We start from the raw sequence: 24,397 nt of genomic DNA on the forward strand, positions 1-24,397 counted from the left end.
TTTCTGAGTGCCTTGCCCCATGTGCCTCTTGTGTACACACTCCAGTGCTGAGGCACTATTTGGTAGCTATCTGGTTTTTCCCAGAGTGCAGTGATACAAACCCAGTTAGGCAGCATGATAGATATGGATGAACAACATAGCTAACGTGATTATGCTGTGAAAAATGGTGCCATGTGAACACAGCTTGCAGAGTTTCTGGAAACTGGGTCAGGTATTTTCAAAAGCACAGTTGTACTTTTTGTGCAGTCAGGGCTGAAATAGCTTCCTCCCTGTTACATGGGTGGAAGTAAAGCTGAAGAGTAGTTCCATAGACTAATTGATTCTACAACATATATGTTGTATGGTGGGATAATCCTTACAAAGCTGGCTTTGCTTATGTTAAAAATAAGGCTTCCACGGTTTTCTTTTAGCCACAATGAGCTGTGCCTTAATAATTATGTTGTAGGGTATTTGTGTTTCCTTTTACTTCACAATCTTAAGCATATTAACTGACAAGTATGCCCATCCTGAAATGAGAACAAGGGTAAAATGTGAAAAGGTGCCTAAGTGATGTAGGAGCCCAACTGTCATTGAAAGTCCACGGAACTTAGGCTCCTAAGTCACTTAGATGCTCTTGCACATTTTGCCCTTAGTGTCCTGCCTCAGTTTCCTTTGTGAATATGTCTGAATGACATTTTCACCCCATATTTCATCACCAGGAGATTGTGTAAGTAAATAGCCATGTGTGTTCTTTACACAGTACCACACGGGTCACAAGTTGTAAGGAGAGCCAGGTTTGGAGTTCAGCAAAAGGGATGGGAGGGCAAATCATTCATTCCTTCTGCCATTGAAATAGAACTATTGTCGTTCCACTACCACCACCACATACAAACAGTAGATGTCTGTCCACCAGTGGTTAGGGGTTGAGTACGCTAGGGCCATCTTGGCAGCTGCATGTGAGACGGGTGCTGTCAGTGCCCCAGGTAGGCTATTTCCGCCAGTGACGAGGTTTCTCTGGAGTTGCTGCCAAGATGTGCCATGGCCTCCCAGAGAGAATTCCACCTCCATGCAACTCCTCAGCACCTAGAGAACTCTGGATTCTAGCCCTAGTACTAAATGGGATTATTGGAATGTACTGATCTTTTATGCCAAATATCTGTCACAAGCGACAGGGATAGGAGATGTAAAAATGATCGTAAAACAATTTTTAAAAAGGCAGTATATATGTATTTTTAAATTGATCAATATTGTAAATGATTCTGAATGTGAGTAAAATAAAAAAACACTAACTGCGGCTTTCTTTGTAACCTCTCTGACTGTATTCTTATGGATGCAAATGCAATGTAAGTTATCAATACTTCCGGTCCTCATACTCCTCCCTGTTAGGCTCTGATTCTGACCCACCCTTTTAAGACATTGCTTGAATAACATCTACTCAGACTGAGAAGTTTTAGATGATCAGTGCATTATTCTAGAATGCTTTTGAAATGATTTATTCAAAATCATTTCTAGACATTCCAAAAGGAAAACCTCGGCACGGAGGATGGAAGGTATGGAAGAAGCATCCATCTAATTCTTGAGAGGCCTTTTTCACCTTTCCTTTCTTATCTCCTTTTAAGGAATTGTACTGCTCCTCTACTGCTTGCATATGACAGTTAGTAGTAAAAATAAATGATTAAATATACAATAGGTAAAAATGTGTGATGTGATGAATGTGTTATTGGGTTCCCAGCTGGCCTTGTATCTTAGTTTCCCCTCTCCTCCCTCCTTCTGGCTGATGACTTCTCCATTCTGTAACAGTTGTAACCTTAAAGTTGAAGTTCAACATGAGAAAGAAAATGAATTAGGCTGGACGGTCCCACTAACCAGAGCTGGCAAATAAGAGACCCTGAAAGCCCAGTGACTGCACCCCAGCTTTCATCCCTTCCCATGAATTTTTTGGGAGAAATTAGAAATGTCAGGACTGAATCTCATCTTTCATTGAACAACAACAAAGGAAGGAGAAGATAATGTTTAGCTATTTTCTTTGTAATGGAAACCAATTCTGAGAAATGAAACTGTGGTCACAGATCCCTCTGATCTGGGGAGGGCCTGAAGCCATGTGGCTGTGGGAACAAGTACTGCACAGGATGCCACGAGCGCCACCTTGACGTCCCTCCCAGCTGCTTGCTTGCAGTTGAGCTGATTGCTCTGAAGTGCAGCCACCTGCTCTTGTGCACAAAAAGCCTAAAAGCAAGGGTCAGAGGCACTCTCTAATTTGCACGCTACCGTAGAGAGGTTTCCTGACTATTAATAAAGTTATTTTTTCTGTAAAAGTACTAATGTTCAGCAGAATGCTCTCCAGTGGCCGAGGCAGCCTAGTGTTCCGTCTACTGTAGTTTATTTGGACAATTGTTTCTTGCAAAACTTTTTTTCACTTTTCAAGTTGGCAGCTGGATAATGGCCCCTGGAGAAGCAGATGGGCTCCACTTCTGTTGCAGGAGGCTTTGTCAGTTTGGAATGTATTAAACAGAATCCTCTTGTTGGCCTTCCGCAGAATGCTCAGGCTGAACCTAGACACAGTGATGAGATCACCGTAGACAGAGTCGGTTATATTTGTGGGGGCGGGCAGAGGAATGTTTTGCAAAAATGAAAATTAGAAGGAATGTCCCCTGGCGTGTTCCACATCCTTTAGAAATTCTATTCTTCTCCTGACTGCATCCCTGCACTGAAATTCCTCAGCGCCACTTGGATTGCTAAAGACACCCCAGAATACATCGTGCTTCACCAGTAATGCAACAGCTGCAGGAGGGCATTGTTCTCTTATGGATTGTCTCATTCTTCGCTCTGCCTATAGGCCACTGACAGGAGAGTGTGTATGTGGAGAACTCTCCATTTAGAGCACCATGTGACTGATGACCATACAGAGAGTGATCTCTCCCTGCTCCTGGGAGAACTGCAGAATATCCTTCAAAGGACACATTTCAATGTGCATGCTCAGCAGTGTGCATGGTTTGAAACAGCTGGGGAGTGGTGGAGAGCACTTCCTTTCATCTGACATTTTGGCACAGTTCTTTCCCAGTGCAGACATCACTCCTGTGCCAGTTAGTGAGATGCTGTTAGTGGAAGTTGTTAAAGGCTTATTGGTAGATTGTGCAATGCAGAGCTAAACAAGAAGTGATGCCATAAAAGCTCCACGATTTTTATATTCCCATTTCCTGGAAGGGAGACTCATAACCCCTGGCCTAGCTGGCATATGAGTGCCTTTAGAGAGAGAGTCTCATCTTTATGTATGAGGATAAAGGAGCATGACTTCATACAAATCAGATGGTCTTTAGTAAACTTACTTAGATTTTACTCTAGCTATAGATTTTTACAGGAAAGTGTGTCCATTTCAGATTGTGTTACATAATAGTTTTCTGCTCATTTAAAGGAACTTCGAATTTATGTACAGTATTTATCCTTCTCTGCATGCAAGTTTGGTTTTGAAAGTAAACCCAAAGTGTGTATCACTTATATTCACATTTAAAAAGGCGTTTCAGTTTTCACAGAAGTCAGAATGTCAAAGGCAAGAGTGGAGTATCCCTCAACATCACTTTCAGATGACAATTTCTGTAGCTAACAATAGCAATCAGGCAAAACAAATTTTAAAAAGCACCTGTGTTGAACAGAGTATCAAGGGGAAGCAGAACAGTGTTTTGGTTACCTAGCACCTTACTTTGTGACAATAGAACTGCATTACTAGTATGTATAGGCTGGAATTTGAGCGCCCCCTCCCCCCATGATCAGCTTGTATGCAAATCAAAGACGAGTGAAGAGGGAGGCTCTCATGAAGAGCATCTGATTCTTCAAGAGTGTGCATATGTACAGCTCTATAAATCACATGCATGTTGCAAGCTCCATGTCTGTGGGGCCAGCTGGATCCAACCGGGAGTATCTCTTGGTGTTGTCTGCTAGATGGGGCACCCCATGTGGGATGTGTATCTTCTCCTACCTTGTCCACTTCCCTCCTGTCTCTCTTCCCTCCCATGGATACTCATCCATAAGTTAATAGGGCATCTGTACAATTTTAATGAATTCTAATGAATCTGGCCTTTTAATGAGTTCTTAAATCAGAATAGGGATGGGAGATGTTTATATGTGAACTGCCTGATAGTTTTGACTGCATATGGTATTTATTTTTGGGAAGTTACTTCAATGGAGAGCATGTAGTACCTTTTATATGAACTAGCCAAAAACACAAGGTGGCGTCAAGCAACATTTTAAAAAGCTTTGGATCTATTTTGTTGCATTTAAAATAGTTTTAAATGCATGTCACCAAAGTTTACATAACAGCGCATCAAAATTTTGGCTCACGACTTCTCTTGTGTAGTAAATGTCTGTGTGTGTATTTGTTTTTAATATCTCATACACACACACGTTCACACTCGCTAACTTTACTTAATGAGCACTGGAAAACAAATGTTCACTTATGGGGGAAAAAAGTCTTCCCCTCCATTGTCTGTTTAGTTTCTGCTAATTATTCATCATAACAAACACTGTAATAACAAATTTAACCCTGTCCCTGGAAGTGTCGCAAGATTATAATATACTAGCTGGTGAAATTTACGGCCTGATGCAATTATATCATCAAAGGTACTTCTGACAGAAATCTTAATCCTCTGCATTCAGGGTTTCCCAGTGCTTGCTACAAGCATGAGAAAAACCTACTTTTGGTTCCAAAGGTTTACTAATTAACTTAGGGCTTGTCTACATCAGAAAGTTGCAGCGCTGGTGAGGGAGTTACAGCGCTGCAACTTTGAAGGTGTACACATCTGCAGGGCACCACCAGCGCTGCAACTCCCTGTTTGCAGCGCTGGCCGTACTCCCGTTTTGTCTCGGGTGTAGAGGATCCAGCGCTGGTGATCCAGCGCTGGTAATCCAATGTAGACAGTTACCAGCGCTTTTCTTGACCTCCGTGGAAGGAGGAAGCCTCTGGTAATCAAGCTGGTTTCCTTTCCCGGTTTGCTCTCTCGGTCCCGGAGCCACCCAGCAAACCGCAGGGAAGGAGACCTGCTTGCTCGGGGTTCCGGGACCGAGAGAGCAAACCGGGAAAGGAGACCAGCTTCGCCGCGGTTTGCTCTCGCGGTCCCGGAGCCACCCAGCAAACCGCAGGGAAGGAGACCTGCTTGCTCGGGGTTCCGGGACCGAGAGAGCAAACCGGGAACGCCGCGGTTTGCTCTCTCGGTCCCGGAGCCACCCAGCAAACCGCAGGGAAGGAGACCTGCTTGCTCGGGGTTCCGGGACCGAGAGAGCAAACCGGGAAAGGAAACCAGCTTCGCCGCGGTTTGCTCTCTCGGTCCCGGAACCCCGAGCAAGCAGGTCTCCTTCCCTGCGGTTTGCTGGGTGGCTCCGGGACCGAGAGAGCAAACCGCGGCGTTCCCGGTTTGCTCTCTCGGTCCCGGAACCCCGAGCAAGCAGGTCTCCTTCCCTGCGGTTTGCTGGCTGGCTCCGGGACCGAGAGAGCAAACCGCGGGGAAGCTGGTTTCCTTTCCCGGTTTGCTCTCTCGTCCCGGAACCCCCCTTGAAGCCGCCCAACAGCGCTGCAGTGTGGCCACATCTAACACCACTTGCAGCGCTGGTTGCTGTAAGTGTGGCCACTCTGCAGCGCTGGCCCTATACAGCTGTACTAATACAGCTGTAACAACCAGCGCTGCAAAATTTTAGATGTAGACATGGCCTGAGTTACACTTTTGCCATTAGATATTTCTACTGTACATTTGTGGTTAGTGTAAGACAATTTAGTTGATAGTTGTTTGAAGATGACCTTTGAATTTCTCCTCCATTGCCAGCCACCCAAAGGAATATTATTTGAATTTAGTTCATAGAATTTCATGGCTGTGAAGAGTACAATTAAGGGAAAAACCTCTAATATGTACATATGAAAAAGAAACCCTTTATATCCATTTTCTTGCAGTTATCTAAGTCTTATAAATGTAAAGACTTTACGTGCTTTTTTTTTACTCTGCATTCTCTTGTGCTCACTCACTCGCTTTGTATGCATCACTCACACACACAATCTCTCTCTCTCTTTCATATATACACACACGCACGTTCTCCCCTATGGGAGAACCAAGGACAACAATTTTACTGGTACAGTAAAATTGGAGTGGCTGTGGTGAGGAGCATGGGCTTACATTTAAGGGGCTGCTCTAGGTTCCATTGTTGGCTCTGCCACAGACTTCTTCTGTAACCTCAAAGAATTCACTAAACCTCTCTATGCCTCTGTTCTCCATCTGTAAAATGCGGATAAATGTTTTTCCCTAACTCACATTGGTTTTACTGTAGGCTTGGTTTGAAAGTGGCAGCATATGTAATCAGATTATAACGAGATTCCAATGGTATAAAAAAGTTGCATGAAATTTCTTGTGTGGGTTTTAACTACTTGTTGTTTCATTTAATATATAAATATATAATGTTTTTGCTCAGTTAAAAATGGAGAAAAATAAGCCTTGTCAAAAGCCTTTTTGTAATGAGGAGGTAAAGTGCTGAGACTTTGCAAGGACGTTTTTATTGTTTTTGTTAAATTTGTGAATGAATCATGCTGCTCTTCAAAGCAAGGGCTTGAAACATTGGCTTGATTCAGGTTTAATGGATAAGTAACTGCCTGGTAACAGTATCTTCTTTCAGCTTGTCAGGTTGCCTCTGTTCTAACTTGAAACTCCATTGCTGTTATAGAAATCTCTTGAGCCAGAGTGCCAATATAGCAAACTATGTGCTGCTGCTGTGATGTGATTTATGAACAAATGCGGAGGAGGGGGCTAGGTTAAATCTACCCAACTGATATTCACTGAAACCTGAACCAGGAATTTAACTAGGGACTCCAGAGATAAATAAGTAGTGCATTAATCTTATTTGTCACAACTCCTTAAGGCAGTTGAAAGCTATCCTTGGTCCTCCAGCCTTCAGAATTAAAACTAACGTATATTTCCTTCTGACACAATGTTAGTAGAATGCTATATTAAAAGAAACGAGATCAATCAGCCTTAAACTGTGACCTCCTAGTCTCAGCCACCTTCCACTTATGGGTTGCAAACCCTCACTGGATGCCAGTGAAACTTGCGTCTGTCCTGACAGCTATCTGAATTCCAGTGATATGGCTTCAGTTGTACAGTGATATAACTTGCTTCCTGCCTAACTTGGGTTCAGCTTCCCCTACTTATTTGGGAGTGGCAGGGCAGTTTAAAGTTCATTCTTGGAATCAGTGCCCCATGCTGGAAGGGAAGTCTCAACTCTGACAACAGTCATTGCTCAGCTGATGAGCTGCTAGTGCAACATGGACCCAGGCTGAGTATAGAAAAGAGAGTGAATAGAGAAATTGGTGAACCTGAACCCCCTCAAGTTATATTATGTGACCTACCTGACTGGTCTGAGCAAAAGTTGAGGGGAAGCAGTAGCAGACAGAATTGGGCAGCCTCATGTTGCTGAGGTATAAATAGGCCACTATGCCAGGGACTAACTACACTCTACTTCCTTGCCTCTTGGGGTGTGTTTGTGTATGAAAATTCTGCCTCTTCATCCCACTCTCGTACAGAATCTGAATGTTCTGCTGCCACATGTTTCCCTACAGAGGGAGTAAAGATCCCAGTGCTGGGGGTATCTACTCTCAGCTGCCTCTGAGGGGAGATGAGCCTGCTGCTGGGAGGAGATGGAGGATAGCTCTGGTGCCTCACTCCCACAGATATACATATGAGGAGAATGGTTTCAAACTTGTGGGGGGTGAGATGGGGAAAGGGAATATCTCTCTCTGCGGCTTCCATCTCTTCAGTGTCTAGGAAAGTCTACAGCAGCTATTATCTCTCAACCCTTCTCACTCACATTGTGTTGACTCCATCTCCCTAGATAAAAGCGAAGGAAGTGGTGGTAGTTGGGTACAATGGAGGTGGCTGGAAGGGGAGGGGAGCATTGTCAGTTTTTGCTCTCTGATACTGCTGAAGCAGCTGCTGAACCTGTGCCATGTATCCAAGGCCTGGTCTACACTGGGGAGTGGAGATCAATCTAAGATACACAACTTCAGCTACGAGAATAGCGTAGCTGAAGTCGACGTATCTTAGATCGATTTTACCTCCCGTCCTCATGGCGTGGGATCGATGGCTGTGGCTCTCCCGTCGACTCCACTTCCGCCTCTCGCCCTGTGGAGTTCTGGAGTCGATAGGAGTGCGTTCGGGGATGGATTTATTGAATCTAGACGAGACTCAATAAATCGATCGCTACCCGCCAATCTGACGGGTAGTGTGGATGTACCCCAAGGGGCCTTCACCGAGAATAAAGTAGTCTTTCTCTATGGGATGGTGATAGTGATGATGGAAGCTGCCATAAGCAAAAACTTGAGGGTAGGGGCTCTGGAGACAGGTGGGCGAGAGTACAACTGTGCAAAATGGGAGAGGAGAGTGATTCCCCCTCCCCCCCCCAAATTGCACCATGGAAAAAATGGTGATTTTTTTTTTTCCAGAAAAAATAACAGACAAACAAGCCTTTTGATCACTTTATATTTTGAGGGCTGCTATTGCAACCAAAAGGGATGCAGACTTCAGAGATCTTTTTCAAACGGGTAAATGAAGCCGTGCTTATAGTATTTGCAAGACTAGTCAAGAAAGTTATAGTACATGTAGAGACAACCTTTAAAAACAAAACACTTTTTAATACACCAGTTTGATAAAAGAGAGCCTCATTATTTACAGGACTATGTATCTAAAAGCTAAAGGTGTTAACTCAAGTCGTTTGAGTTACAATTAGGCAAAACAGTTAAAACAGTTTTAAAAAATGAAGAAAATGACACTGTTTTGGTATCTTGTCTCCAAAGCAGCCTGACCAATTAACTGTGAACTTTTCACACACAAAATTGGGCCCTGATTGGAGAATAACCATGGGAAATTTTATGCAGAAAAGAGAGATGCCCTATCAGAAAAAAAGTATTAAGTTGAGGGCTTGGAGATGAGTCAGAATTTTAATTTTAATTAAACTTTATGGAGTCACTACACAAATCCTAATCTGTGTGGGCAGGGAAGACTGGACTGTAAGTAATGCAGATATTTTGATAGTGCTTGGAAGATGTTTGGTTTTTTATTGTTCTTAACAAAACAAAGGAATCGCACAGCACAATGTGGTTTTAAATCCTGTTTACTGAATATATAATACTTAAGGCATATGCATATATATATTGCTGTTCTGGTTGGGTTCTGTGAACTTCTCCAATATAGAATATGGTGAGCACCATCAGAAGACTCTCTATTTAAAGGGATAGTATCCTATTCTCTTTCAGTAAAGTAAATCTTCTTAAATCTTTTAAAAGATTTATTATGGAAGTGACAGGGATTAGGAGGAGAGCAGAATTAACTTGGAACATGACCTTGGTGTGAAAACTAATGTTTTACAGAGCGATTTCAAATTAAATAGAGTTTGATTTTCAAATATTGGGAGAAGAGTTTTTGCTAACAAATAATATTCAGTGATCTCTTATTTAAAAATGTAATATTTCTGAAGCCTTCCTTAACATGTTTTTTGTCTGTAGCATTTCGATCCTTGTATCATTTTTATCTAGCAGAAGATTTATAATTCACTTCTGCTGAAAACTGACGTGCTAGAATTTGGCTGAAGTGTTTTACAAATACACGATAATGGAACCACGCACATTCAGGAATTAGAAGTGACGACTATTCTAGATATCTTGAACCCTGATCCTGTCAACATTTATGCGGTGTGCTTAACTGTAAGCAAGTAGTCTCACTGGTATCAGTGGGACTACTATTCACATGCTTAAAGTTAAGTACATACGTAAGTCTGCGGGATTGGGGCTGTAAATGGTTTCTGGGTCCACCTTATTCTGATTAGAAATGTTTGCCTTTTTTTCTTTGTAGAAGAAAATTAGAAATATTATTTGTTCCATTACCAAGGAAATACCACTTATAACGTTTATATTGTCAGTCAATAATATTTACATAGGATTTTATATGTTCAAAGCACTGTACCGACTTTGTGCCATATGACAGCCTGTTCAGTTAACATGCTGGTGGTGTGTGTGTTTGTATTATCTTTATCTCTGAATTACATTATAAAATTAAAATCCATGTGTGCCATCTGTAATATATTTGATAACTGAAAATGCATTTTTAAAAGGCCCACTGGTGTCTCATGGGACAATTTTGAGATGCTAATTAGAGATCATTCTAATTATGTGTTTCGCTTTCTCTAACACGCTTTCCCTGTTTTATTTTTTTGGGGAGGAGGGGTTCGTTCCTTCTAGAATGGAATTGAAAAGTGGATCTTTTTTGTTTTTTATATATTAACCAGCCTGTTGGTAATGCCTAACTAAAATTTCTGATTCTCAGCTTGATGATTTGCTGCTCTCCGAAACAGAGGATTAGAGCAGGGGTTCTCAAAGCCCCTTCTGACCACAAAAATTACTACATGACCCCAGGAAGGGGGGGACCAAAGCCTGAGACTCACTACCCCAAGTTGGGGGACCAAAGACCAAGGGCTTCAGCCCCAGGCAGGGGGCCTGTAACCTGAGGCCTGCAGCTAAGGGCTGAAGTCCTCTGGCTTCAGTTGAGCCCTAGGAGGTGGGGCTCAGGCTTCAGACCCGGGCCCTAGCAAGTCTAAGCCAGCCGTGGCAACCCCGTTAAAACAGGGTCATGAACCACTTTGCAGTTCCGACCTACCATTTGAGAACCTCTGGATTAGAGCATCGTGCAGGGAATAAGGAGCAGAAGTAACTCAAACTATTCAGTGACAAAGTTCTTATGCAAGTGAGGGAGGGAGAGGTGGACCAGCAATTCCAACGACAATTGCAAGGGAGTTCTCCAAGTGAAGGAGGAGCAAATACAGCATCTGTGGGGTAAGTGACTGTCTGCAGTGTGTGTGTTTGTTTGTGTTTGTGGGTTACTTGCTGTGTGCTGAGCTTGTGTTTGTCAGTCTGTTTGTTTGTTTTGATTGTTTGAAGGACTGTGTGCTGTAGCTGGCAGTTGGAGGCTGAGCTGCAAAGGAAGGTTTGAAAGCTAGAAGCCTCTGGTAATTGGCTGAGCCTTAACCAGTGGGCGGAGCATTCACTCAGGCCAGGGCTTTATAAAGCGGTGCACAAGCGACCAGGGAGCTTTGTGACCAGGGGCTGCTAACAGGGAGTTTCGCAAGGGAGTTGTGAAGGGGAGTAGGAGGGGAGTGGGGGTCCCTTGTCGGTCCTATCCATGACCCGTTAGTCCCTTGAAAACCTATAAACCAAACTACATCCAAATCCTTTCTCTTTAAAGCAGAGCAGAGCGGACGGGGAGCTGCAGACAGGGGAGTCTGAGAGGGAGTTTGACAGAGGGAGGCTTACGATGGTTAGGAAGACCCGCAACACCTGTGGCAGCACTGCTTCTGTCTCCCCCACCTGCGCCTGTAGCCAGACAGAGCACCAGAGCATGGATGCTTCTACCCAGATTCTGGTGTGGTTTTGCAAAGACTGTAACTTGCAATTTCCACTTACCGATATCCAGGCTAGGGGGGGCATCCAATGTGAAAGGTGTCTACTGGTGGAATCTCTCAGGCAACAGGTGGGAGAGCTACAGGAGGAGGTGGCTAGGTTGAGGAGCATCCGTATCCACGAGCAATTCCTGGACAGTGTCCATGTGGAGACAGCTGAGGTAGCTGTCCCAGTTCACAGGACTGCTGACACACCACTGGTGGAGGAGGAGGTGGAGGAGGAGATGGCTCAGGGTGGACACTGGCAGTTGGTTACTTCTGGCAGTGGCCAGTGCTCCACCCCTGCTGCGAACCCTCCTGCCGTGGAAATAGGTAACCATTATGCTCTTCTTGATACAGGAGAGAAGGAATCACCCCCTAGAGTAAAGAGGAGAAGCCTCGTACCCCTAAGGCTGGGAGGTCTGCTGCCACTACTGAAAATAGGAAACATAGGGTAGTGGTGGTCGGAGACTCTCTGCTGAGAGGGACGGAGGCGCCCATCTGTCGCCCTGACATTTCATCTCGGGAGGTATGCTACCTGCCGGGGGCCCGTATCTGAAATGTTACAGAGGCATTGTCAAGGATTATCCGGCCTTCTGACTACTACCCCATGCTACTCATACATGTGGGCACAAATGATACTGCGAAGTGTGACGCTGAGCGGATCAAGAGTGACTACAGGGCTCTGGGAGTACGGGTGAAGGAGTTTGGAGCGCAGATGGTATTCTCTTCGATTCTTCCTGTCAAAGGTAGGGGCCCAGGCAGAGACAGATGCATCATGGAGGTGAATGCCTGGCTGCGAAGATGGTGTCGCCAGGAGGGCTTTGGCTTCCTCGACCACGGGATGCTATTCGAGGAAGGACTGCTAGGGAGAGATGGCTTTCACCGTTTGAGGAGGGGAAAGACCCTATTTGCACATAGACTGGCTAACCTAGTGAGGAGGGCTTTAAACTAGGTTTGACAGGGACAGGTGAGCAAAGCCCACAGGTAAGTGGGGAACATGAAGACCTGGGAGATGGGTCGGAAACAAGAGGGAGCGTGGGCTATAATGGCAGAGAGAAAGGAGGGTCAGGGCAAAACTGGGAGGCAAGATCAAACCAGTATCTTAGATGCCTATATACAAATGCGAGAAGTATGGGTAATAAGCAGGAAGAACTGGAAGTGGTAATAAATAAATACAACTATGACATTGTTGGCATCACTGAAACTTGGTGGGATAATACACATGATTGGAATGTTGGTGTGGATGGGTATAGTTTGCTCAGGAAGGATAGACGGGAAAAAGGGAGGAGGCGTTGTCTTATATATTAAAAATGTACACACTTGGACTGAGGTGGAGATGGACATAGGAGATGGAAGTGTTGAGAATCTCTGGGTTAGGATAAAAGGGGTAAAAAACAAGGGTGATGTTGTGCTAGGAGTCTACTACAGGCCACCTAAACAAGTGGAAGAGGTGGCTGAGGCTTTTTTAAACAACTAACCTAATCATCCAAAGCCCAAGATTTGGTGGTGATGGTGGACTTCAACTATCCAGATATATGTTGGGAAAATAACACTGCCGGGCACAGACTAGCCAATAAGTTCCTGGACTGCATTGCAGACAACTTTTTATTTTAGAAGGTTGAAAAAGCTACTAGGAGGTAAGCTGTTCTAGACTTGATTTTAACAAATAGGGAGAGTAGAAGGAAGCTTAGGTGAAAGTGATCATGAAATCATAGTTTGCAATTCTAAGGAAGGGTAGAAGGGAGTACAGCAAAATAGAGACAATAGATTTCAGGAAGGCGGATTTTGGTAAGCTCAGAGAGCTGATAAGTAAGGTCCCATGGGAATCAAGACTGAGGGGAAAAACAGCTGAGGAGAGTTGACAGTTTTTCAAAGAGACACTATTAAGGGCCCAAAAGCAAGCTATTCTGATGGGTAGGAAAGATAGAAAATGTGGCAAAAGACCACCTTGGCTTAACCACGAGATCTTGCATGACCTACAAAATAAAAAGGAGTCATATAAAAAATGGAAACTAGGTCAGATTACAAAGGATGAATATTGGCAAACAACACAGGAATGCAGGGGCAAGATTAGAAAGGCAAAGGCACAGAATGGGCTGAAATTAGCTATGGGAATAAAGGGAAACAAGAAGATTTTTTATCAATACATTAGAAGCAAGAGGAAGACCAAGCACAGGGTAGGCCCACTGCTCAGTGAGGAGGGAGAAACAGTAACAGGAAACTTGGAAATGGCAGAGATGCTTAATGACTTCTTTGTTTCAGTCTTCACTGAGAAGTCTGAAGGAAGGTCTAACATAGTGAATGCTTATGAGAAGGGGGTAGGTTTAGAAGATAAAATAAAAAAAGAGCAAGTTAAAAATCACTTAGAAAAGTTAGATGCTTGCAAATCACCAGGGCCTGATGAAATGCATCCTAGAATACTCAAGGAGTTAATAGAGGAGGTATCTGAGCCTCTAACTGTTATCTTTGGAAAGTCATGGGAGACAAGAGAGATTCCAGAAGACTGGAAAAGGGCAAATATAGTGCCCATCTATAAAAAGGGAAATAAAACCCAGGAAACTACAGACCAGTTAGTTTAACTTCTGTGCCAGGGAAGATAATGAAAGTAATTTAAAGAAATCATCTGCAAAGACTTGGAAGGTGGTAAGGTGATAGGGAATAGCTAGCATGAATTTGTAAAGAACAAATCATGTCAAACCAATCTGATAGCTTTCTTTGATAGGATAACGAGTCTTGTGGAGAAGGGAGAAGTGGTGGATGTGGTATACCTAGACTTTAGTAAGGTATTTGATACGGTCTTGCATGATATCCTTATCGATAAACTAGGGAAATACAATTTAGATGGGGCTACTATAAGGTGGGTGCATAACTGGCTGGATAACCGTACTCAGAGAGTAGTTGTTAATGGCTCCCAATCCTGCTGGAAAGGTATAACAAGTGGGGTTCTGCAGGGGTCTGTTTTGGGACCGGCTCTGTTCCATATCTTCATCAATGACTTAGATGTTGTCATAGAAAGTACGCTTATTAAGTTTGCAGACGATACCAAACTGGGAGGGGAGGGATTGCAACTGCTCTGGAGGACAGGGTCAAAATTCAAAATGATCTGGACAAACTGGAGAAATGGTCTGAGGTAAACCGGATGAAGTTCAATAAAGAAAAATGCAAAGTGCTTCACTTAGGAAGGAACAATCAGTTTCACACATATGGAATGGGAAGAGACTGTCCAGGAAGGAGTATGGCAGAAGGAGATCTAGGGGTTGTAGTGGGCCACAAGCTAAATATGAGTCAACAGTGTGATATTGTTGCAAAAAAAGCAAATGTGATTCTGGGATGCATTAACAGGTGTGTTGTAAACAAGACACAAGAAGTCATTCTTCCGCTTTACTCTGCGCTGGTTAGGCCTCAGTTGGAGTATTGTGTCCAATTCTGGGCACTGCATTTCAAGAAAGATGTGGAGAAATTGGAGAGAGTCCAGAGAAGAGCAACAAGAATGATTAAAGGTCTTGAGAACATGACCTATGAAGGAAGGCTGAAAGAATTGGGTTATTTAGTTTGGAAAAGAGAAGACTGAGAGGGGACATGATAGCAGTTTTCAGGTATCTAAAAGGATGTCATCAGGAGGAGGGAGAAAACTTGTTCACTTTAGCCTCTAATGATAGAACAAGAAGCAATGGGCTTAAACTGCAGCAAGGGAGATTTAGGATGGACATTAGGAAAAAGTTCCTAACTGTCAGGGCAGTTAAACACTGGACTAAATTGCCTAGGGAGGTTGTGGAATCTCCATCTCTGGAGATATTTAAGAGTAGGTTAGATAAATGTCTATCAGGGATGGCCTAGACAGTATTTGGTCCTGCCATGAGGGCAGGGGACTGGACTCGACGACCTCTCGAGATCCCTTCCAGTCCTAGAGTCTATGAATCTATGAATTTTAAAATCAAGATTGGATGTTCTTATAAAAGATCTGCTCTAGGAGTTATTTTCAATAAATTCTATGGCCTATGTATACAGGAAGTCAGATTAGATGATCATAATGGTCCCTTCTGGCCGCGGAATCTATGAATCTTGCATGTCTAAGTGGTCTCAGTGCCACTAGATGGGACAGAACAGCACGCCCAGAAGGTGTGTGGGTTACATATGCACAATAGTCTAAAAACAAAGCCCCTCTGCTGGACTGACTTCAGTGTAGGTCAGGGGTCAGCAACCTTTCAGAAGCGGTGTGCCGAGTCTTCATTTATTCACTCTAATTTAAGGTTTCATGTGCCAGTAATACATTTTAACATCTGTAGAAGGTCTTTCTATAAGTCTATAATATATAACTAAACTGGTGTTGTATGTAAAGTAAATAATGTTTTTAAAATATTTAAGAAGCTTAATTTAAAATTAAATTAAAATTCAGAGCCCCCCGGACTGGTGACCAGGATCTGGGCAGTGTGAGTGCCACTGAAAATCAGCTCGCATGCCGCCTTCGGCACTCGTGCCATAGGTTGCCTACCCCTGGTGTAAGTAAACCAGTGCTCATATGGAGCTCAATGCAGCTCGGGGGCTTACATTATTTTATTTATTTTTCCATTTTTATTTTGAGTGCCTTTTCTCCTCTATTTCTGTTTCTGCATCAGGCTGGCTTGGGGGCATTCTTTGATATATTCACGATACAGAAAGAAAAATTTTGTCAAATGTTACTAATATTTATTCTAATGCTGAAGAGAATAGCAAGGCGTTCTTTCTTCTTAAAAATAAAATTAAATACTGTATTTTATACAGACAGTAATTATTTAATTAGGCAGAAGTAATTTTTGTGAGAACAGAAATCACATTTTTTGTCAGCAGAGATTTTCATACTACTGGGTCTCGCTTTGTTTATAATTAAATTTAAAAAAAGCTTACCTAAAAAAGTTATACGCTCCCTTAATCACAAAACCAAATAAAAAAATTAAAAAGTGGTTTTAAGCTAAAAAGTGTATAGGCCCAATTCCACTAGAATCAATATTTGAGTACTGGTCACCTGAAAGAGGAGTTTGTAAAGGAATTGCTTACACCTCTTTATAGCATTGCAAACAACACTAGAACTCAGAAAAACTTGGATTTTAACAATTTTTATTATAATGTTCTGTCAACAAACATTTTTCTCTTTAACCAAAGGTTACTTCTGCTAACTGTGAGGAATCGAGTTTACACAGGATGGCTGAGTTTATGCCAGTTTATCATCTCAGTGAGGTGCTGCTTCTCTAATAAGGGTGTAAAATTCCATGCTGATCCAGCAGCATGTCCTACTGACAGCTTCATCATGCGTAGTATGGTTTGGTATGGAATCCTGCCATAAATGTCCATTAACTCTTTAAAAAAGAAAAGAAAACGTGAAAGCTACTGAAAAAAAATAAAAATATATATATACACACAACACTGCAGTGCTTAGCCAAACCAAATGCAGTATCTCTACCTCTGCTTTTCTGCGGCTGTCAAAACTACCTGCATTTAGAGTCCTGTAATAACAAAGCAGCTTCATAATTAATTTGAAGCATATAAGTAATATGTATTTCCCTCTTTTTTGTTTACATTTTTTTTTAATGTACAGACACATTAAGCACTGGAGAGGAAATGTTCAATACTGCATGGTGCCCAAACTTTCTTATAGCAGGCATTTAGTAGCTCCTACTATAGTTAAGTTATGAACAAGTTTGTGTTCATAAAATTTAAAAGAATAGCTAAGCAACAATGGTGCTCATAATTTTCAGAAACATTAACATATGTTTTACCCTTAATATTTTGTGCCTTGCTTCTGTCTGATGTTGAATTATTTCTCAGAATGTTTGAGTTCCGTAAGAGTGACTTTTTTCCTTCATTTCATAAACTCCCCTGCCCTCTCCCCTCCCCTTCATCTCCTTTTTTTTGTTTTGTTTTTACAAGGCTGCCCTTTTGCAGAGCAAGAGACTTGGTTTCACTGCAAGAGCTGTGCAAGCCAGCTGCCTCTTGAGGTTTTCCTTTTAAAAAAGAATTTTTAGATGTTAAATGCAAAAACTAAAAAACATCTTTCTAGCATTATGGCAATGTAAAAGTTTGAGGTTCAAATATTCTTTTCCAAAATTCTAATATTCTTTCCCATTGCATGAAGTAATAACTTCTATTTAAATATAACATTTTTGGCCTTGATCTTGCAAAGACTTATGCACATGCTTAATTTCATACTCCAAGTCAATGGAACCACTTGCTATATGAAAAGTTAAAGTGCGTAAGTGTTTGCTGGATGAAGACCTTTGTTGTTACTGAATACTATAAAATAGATGGGATTTGCAACGAGGCAGGGTAAATACAATTCTAGGGATTTCAGTTACTTTTGAGTATTTAATTTTATAGCCCTACCCTTTAGCATTAAACTTAGTTTGGGGATTGGTGTTTTCCCATTTAATTTTATTATTCAGTTACACAATATTAAGCTATGGATGGTTGGTAGTAATAAAAACCTGCCATCCTTGTCCTGTTCTCAAAACTGAAAAAAGTTAGGACCAGCATTTCAAAGCTATACTTAATGGATTCAATGGCAAAAACTGTGCAGCCCTGTTGCTTGTCCCCTCTGGACTTCCAGCCCCACCTTGCAAGTATACACTTGCATATTCTGCAACTCTGTTAACATGTACAACTGTTGGTTGTGCAAGGGTGGTGTGGACATTTTTTCAGGTGTGTGTGTTTCACCTGTTTTGAGAATGTTGACTTTAATTTCAGTTTATTGTAATAAAAGTAGAGGTACAGTATACCAAAAGAAATCACAGCCCAGCTTTTATCTAAAAGGAGATTGTCAATAGACTAAGTTCCTACCCTGTCCTCAAGACCCTGAGTTAGTGTCCACAGCTCTCCCCCTTGTGGCCAAATTGGTGACCCAAAACTAATAACAGAAACCTTAGCCTAAGTTTCCTCCCTGAGCACTGCTGTTCCTTGGGTACGGTCTCTTATTTAGCATCATCTATGTATTTAGCTCTCTACAGTACTGAAAAATAAAGGCTACCACTTAGGGTTGCCAACTTCGTAATATTTAAAAACTGGACCTCCAGCAGGAGTGCCAGAACCTCCTCTTCCCCCCGTCCCCCTTCTGCCTGAGGACCTGCTCTGCCTCTTCTTACTGAAGCCCCACCTCCCTGTTTGCTCCTCTTTTCCCCTCCCTCCATCACTCACTGCTTTTCTGCTCCCGCCCCGTCCATACATTGGTCAGGAGAGACTTGTCTGCAGAGCTGGGGTTGGGAGCTGCAGCCGCCTGATGCAAGTAGGAGGTGGCCCTGGCTGAGTGGGTGCTGGCATGGGTGATGACTCGGCATCTACACGCCTCTCCCACCCTCAGGAACCAGATCTGTAACCAGCCACTAAATCTGACCAGATATCATCAGGTCCTCTTTTCAACCGGATCTTCCGGTCGAAAACCAGACACTTGGCCACACTACTACCACTACCCCAAAGAATTAACAATCTGAGGGTACATCTTCACTAGTAACGTTAAAGCTACGGCAACACTTTAACATGGCTGTGTAGTCGTGGCACCAGCGCTGGAAAAGGGCACTCCCAGCACAGTAAAAAACCCACCCCCACAAGGGGAGTAGTGCTGGTGCACTTTTCTACACTGCTACTTTACCCCGCTGAAACTTGCAGCGCTCGGATGTGTTTTTTCACACCCCTGAGCAAGAAAGCTGCAGTGCTGTAAATTGGCAGTGTAGACAAGGCCTAAAATACAGAAGCACTGAAAACTGAACAAACTGCAAAATTATGTTTTTTTTGGGAGGTTGTGGGTTGTTTTTAATTCCTTTTTACCAAGGACACAAGTCAGGCAGTAGGTAAAAATTGCTGATTGTAGACAAGTATTTAAAAAGCTAAAAATGAACTTACTGAATTAAATTTTGAAGTAGTAAAACGGGTGAAGAAGCAACACTGCTGAAGTTGGCTGAGTTACTACCCTAGATTATCAATGTAAATTACAGCAGCATGTGTCCAGTTGTTTAGGGTCTATTTGAAATGCAACTTTGTTGCTTAGTCACTCTTTTAAAATCTTGTTGAATCCGTGTGCCTTTTACCTAGTCCGTGTTTCCCTCTCTCTGTGGCAAATCAGTTGACTGTGAACAGGTTTCCTGTTTGTACTAACGGAGGCTAATTGATGGATGAATTTCCAGTTTTCTGTTTGTACAGTTTTTTTGTGTATGCTCTATGAGAAATTGTAAAGAGGAAAAGGATTCCTCTCAAACTGGCTTCTGTTCAGTTCATTGCTTTCCTTTCAGGCCTCCTTGTTCTGTCTTGTTTGACATAACCACAGCAAACAATATGAATTGGTAATACGAAGCATAATTTTACTATGAAAGTAAAATACTTGCAGTTGTAACTAAAAATTTGGAAGTTAGTGTAGCTTCTATAAACATTTCAGTCTCTTGTTTGCTTGTTTCCCCTTGTTTGCTTAGACAAAAGGATCATTATCCCGTTAATGATCTTAGTTTACTAAGATTCAGCCTGGAGCTAAATTTTATATCTGAGATTTAAACAGTGTTTATAATGTTAACTTTTTGATGCCAGCTTTAGCAGTACTAGTAGGTGCTGATGCTATACAATTCACCTCTCCAGAAAGGTTTATAGGAAGCCATCAGAACACAGATATTAAACTCTAGCAGAAAATGTAAATTATATTGGTTATGAGGTCAGGACCTTTTCTTTCAGTCATGAGGCACTATGGATAAGCATTGCTAGAATGAAGGACTAGTGACACTTTAAAAGTCCACTGTTACCCATTATTAGCCCTGTGATTCTCTGCTTTCCAGTGGTAGCATTTTCGTCAAGCCCTGATAGGTCACAATAGTTTGGATTTTAACAGTGCCATTGGTCTCTCTGGCCTTAAAATCAAGTAATTTAGATTGCTGCTACTGTTCCCTGTTTTTCCTTCTCTTACACTTCAATTCCAATATCATTTTAGAAGCCACTGTCTTGGACTTCTAGAAGTAGAAAACAAAGTCCTAATCCTGCATTTGGATCCATTCAGGAGGGCTTGATTGCATGATACGGACCCAAGTGTTGTATTGCCTCCGAAAGCTTGATACCTAGCTTTCAAGTGGTATAAAGCATTAATCTCTAACTCTAGTGTCTCATTTAATATTAGCTGCTAATATCATGTCAGACTTCAAGTGGGTGTATGAATTACATATCTATTAACATTTAATTTATAAATTACTGATATCTTTGCACTTTGAGCACACAAACCATTCAGTACATACAAGTAATACAAAAATAGATCAATGTGTGCTAGGGCCATCTCAATAAAATGCAACTTCATCTCTCTTTCTTGCTTAGTTATTTCCATAGATTAAAAGATTCCATCCATATAGAGTGTTTCAGCTGTCAGGAATGCCAAAAGGGGAGTGATAGCTGTTAGCTTCTTAAAACTCCTGTTATGAAGTTTAGGAATGAACCATGCTGGTGCAACCTGTTATCTGGTCATTGACGATTACAATGTATTAGCTAGATCTCTTGGGAAATTTCAACATGTCTGATGATTGTTGACCGCTGTTTAAAAATGAACTACATTTTTGTCATTCAGAACCAAAAACAGCACATTAAATTCTGGTTCAAATGCTGATATAAGACTTAGGTATTTTATAATTGGGTTATTTTAGATGTCAAGGGTGGTTGGTTTTAGAACGGAAATGTTGGAGTACTAAATGCCCTCTGATGTATTTCCTTCTACGTGTTCAGCCCTAGATATGCAGTAACTTTGGGAAGTCTGTGTTATCTGTGATGTCTTTTTCTGTTTTATGGCTTTTAGTTCTGCTTAGCTCAGCCTCTAGAAAATAATTAGCATTCATACCCATCAGCCACTCATTTTGAGGTTTTGCCTTGAACGTTGGCCAAAATTATCATGAGTATTCCATTACAAATGGTTCTTTTTACTACTAATCTGATCCTAGTCTCACTGAAAACAGCATTTTTTCTAAAACACAGAGATTCTTATAGGGACTTTTGTGGCACTTCTAACCTCCACATGGACTCCATAGGGTCTTTTATATAATTCAGAGGCTTTACATTTGCTCGGTTTGTGAAGCATGGAAACTCCTTAAAGTTAGGGTGACCAGACGTCCTATTTTTAAAGGGACAGTCCCATATTTAAGCCCTCCCACAGGTGTCCTGACTCTTTTTAAAAAATGGGCAAATTGTCCCGTATTTTCTGTCTGCCCCCATCAGTACTAGTGTTTCCTGCTGATAGCCGTTTCCCTGCTCGCCAGCTGCCCACACACCAGCGGTGAGTGTGGGGGTCCAGTGACCAACGATGGGGGTGGGCGTGCAAGGCTGGTGGTGGGGAAAAGCTGCAACGCGTGGGGCCAGCCGTTCACCCTGCTGGTCCGTCAGCGTAGCCCCCGCTGCATGTTGGCTCTCGGCCAGCAGGGCCCTATCCCCATTCCCGTTTCTGGCTGGCACTGGCTGCACGCTGTGAGCTGCGGTGGCTGGTGAGTGCAAGCTGGTGCCAGGCAGCAGCCAGTTGTGTGTTGCTTCGGGTTTCTACCCACCTTTACATGCTCCCCCTCTTGCTAGCCTCTCCCTACTTTACCCCTTCACACACCCCCACACCAGCCCCTCTTCTCCTCCATATTTTGCACCCAGCGCTGTGCGGAAACCAGCCCCTGGTTGGAGTGATGAGCTCACCATCAGCCTGGCCGGCAGGCTCCTTCCTTCCCCCACTGCCTCTGGCTGGGCTGGCACCCTGGGAAAGCCCGGGGCGCTGGTCAGGAGGAACTGAGCCCTGCATGTGCCAAAGCTCCGCACAGCACTGGCACAGGGAAGCCTCTCTGCTGCTCAGCTAAGCTCTGGAGTGGTGGGAGGGAAGCGATTTCCAGCCTGTTCCTGCCCGAACCTGTAGGTTCCACAGCAGCCCCTGAAGCAGGAGCTTAGCATCCTGTTCACCTGCGCACGCGCCCGCCCTGGGTCCTGCCCCTAGGGAGCACGGGGCTGCTCCATCACCCTTCCCTGCTGAGCCACCTTTCTGACCAGGTTCGCTGAAGCCTCTGCAGTCAGGTTCCCTAGGCCCTGGTGCACAGTGCATCCTTAGAGCTTAACCCCTTCTTGGGGACAAGAGGCGGCTGGGTGATATTGGTGGCTAGGAGCAGCCTGGAGGTGTTAGCTGCCTTTTAACACTGTGCGTGGCGGAAGGGACAAGCTGCTTCCAGCTGCAAGGGGAGAGAGGGGATGTGGGGAGGTAGGGAGGGGGAAGAGATGAGATCCACAAAGACACGGGCCAGGTCATTCCCCCTTCCCCTACTCCCCTGTGGCTCGAAGCAGCTCCCATCACTTCTCTCTCTCACTGTGCCGGAAAGCTGCTGCTGACCACATTCTGGTGTGAACCCTGGCAGAAATCTGGGGAGGGTGGCCTTGCGACCCTGCGTGCCCCACCCCTAACATGTTGCCTTGGGAACATGTGGTGCCAGATACCAGGAGAGCTGGGCCCATCCCAGGGACCCAGCCAAGTATGGAGGGCGGAGAGCTCTGGCCAGAGAGGGTCGGGTCGGGTCAGTCACCCCCGCATGTGAGAGAGGTGTATGGGAGTGTGTGTGTGTCCATGGCCGGCTCTAACCCAGGAGCTGGCCCTAAGCAGAGGTGAATTGCGGTGATGGGGGGCGCGGGGAGGGCTGCAGGAAGTAACCCTGGCGGGGGGGCAGTGGAACCGCTTCCGCTCCCGCCAGCTCACCTCCGCTCCACTGCTGCCTGCTCCCCTGAGTGTGCCACCGCTCTGCTTCTCCCTCCTCCCTCCCCAGCTTGCTGCACGAATCAGCTGATTTGTGCGACAAGCTGAGGAGGAAGGAGTGGAGCAGCAGCGGCACGCTCAGGGGAGCAGGCGGAGCAGAGGTGAGCTGCGGTGGTGGGGAGCGTGGGGAGGGCCACAGGAAGTAACCCTGGTGGGGCAGAAGAATCGCGGTTCCTCTGCCACACACACCCCCCAGCTCACTTCCGCCTCCTCCCCTGAGTGCTCCTCTGGAAGGGAGGGGTAGGAGGGGAAATGCAGCGTGCCTGGGGGAGGATGTGGGGCCATGGTTTTAGGGAAGGGGTTGGAATGGGTCGGAGTTGGGGCGGGATCGGGGGGTGCTTGAAAATTTTTTTGCTTGAGGCGGCAAAATACTTGGAGCCGGCCTGTGTGTGTGTCACCTCTCCCCATGTGAACCCTAAAGCCTTAAAGATAAAAACATAAATGAAAAGAATCCCACTACGCGGTATTTCTTTTTAACGGGCTCAGTCAACTTGATGTTAATTTGAATGTTTGTACTGCATAGTTCTGATTGTCATTGAACTCACTTGAATACAAGTCTAGTAACTCCTCACTTAAAGTTTAATGTTGTTTTGTTGTTACATTGCTGATTAGGGAACGTGCTTGTTTAAAGTTGTGCAATGCTCCCTTCCAACGTTGTTTGGCAGCCGCCTGCTTTGTCTACTGCTTGCAGGAAGAGCAGCCTGTTGCAGCTAGCTGGTGGGGGCTTGGAACCAGGGTGGACCGGCAGCCCCCCTATCAGCTCCCGCTCCCCTAAGTTCCCTGTGCAGCAGCTGCCCAGCAGGCTAGTAATTGCAGCTGTCCCTCCCCCCATGGCCATGTGCTGCTCCTGCCCTCTGCCTTGGAGCTGCTCCCCAAGACTCCTGCTTGCTGTGCCGGAGGAGAGGAAGAGGGGGGCTAATGTCAGGGTGTCCCCCTCCCCCTACTCCTGCACCCCGCTTCCCCCATCTTCATAGAGCAGGGCGGACACACGACTGGGCTCAGGACAGAGGGAGCTTGCTGACACACAGACGTCTTTTGTCTGGTAAAAAAAGAATTCCTTGGAACCTAACCACCCCTATTTACATTAATTCTTATGGGGAAACTGGAGTCACTTAACATCGTTTCACTTAAAGTTGCATTTTTCAGGAACATGACTACAACGTTAAGTGAGGAGTTACTGTAATTTTACCAGGTGTCCCATATTCAGCA

The 24,397-nt window shown here is 44.0% G+C and overlaps 2 long non-coding RNA genes across 4 annotated transcripts in view; both read left to right on the forward strand.

The window, feature by feature from the left end:
- LOC115657222 overlaps positions 1-24,397 on the forward strand; it is a 155,952-nt gene that overhangs the window by 90,631 nt on the left and 40,924 nt on the right. The window lies entirely within an intron of this gene.
- Positions 3,813-24,316, forward strand: LOC115657223. Its single transcript, XR_004001926.1, has 3 exons — positions 3,813-3,822; positions 7,340-7,348; positions 24,217-24,316. It is a non-coding gene; the product is annotated as an uncharacterized LOC115657223 (long non-coding RNA).

This window comes from Gopherus evgoodei, chromosome 9 (genome assembly GCF_007399415.2).
Source record: "Gopherus evgoodei ecotype Sinaloan lineage chromosome 9, rGopEvg1_v1.p, whole genome shotgun sequence".
NCBI lineage: Eukaryota > Metazoa > Chordata > Testudines > Testudinidae > Gopherus > Gopherus evgoodei.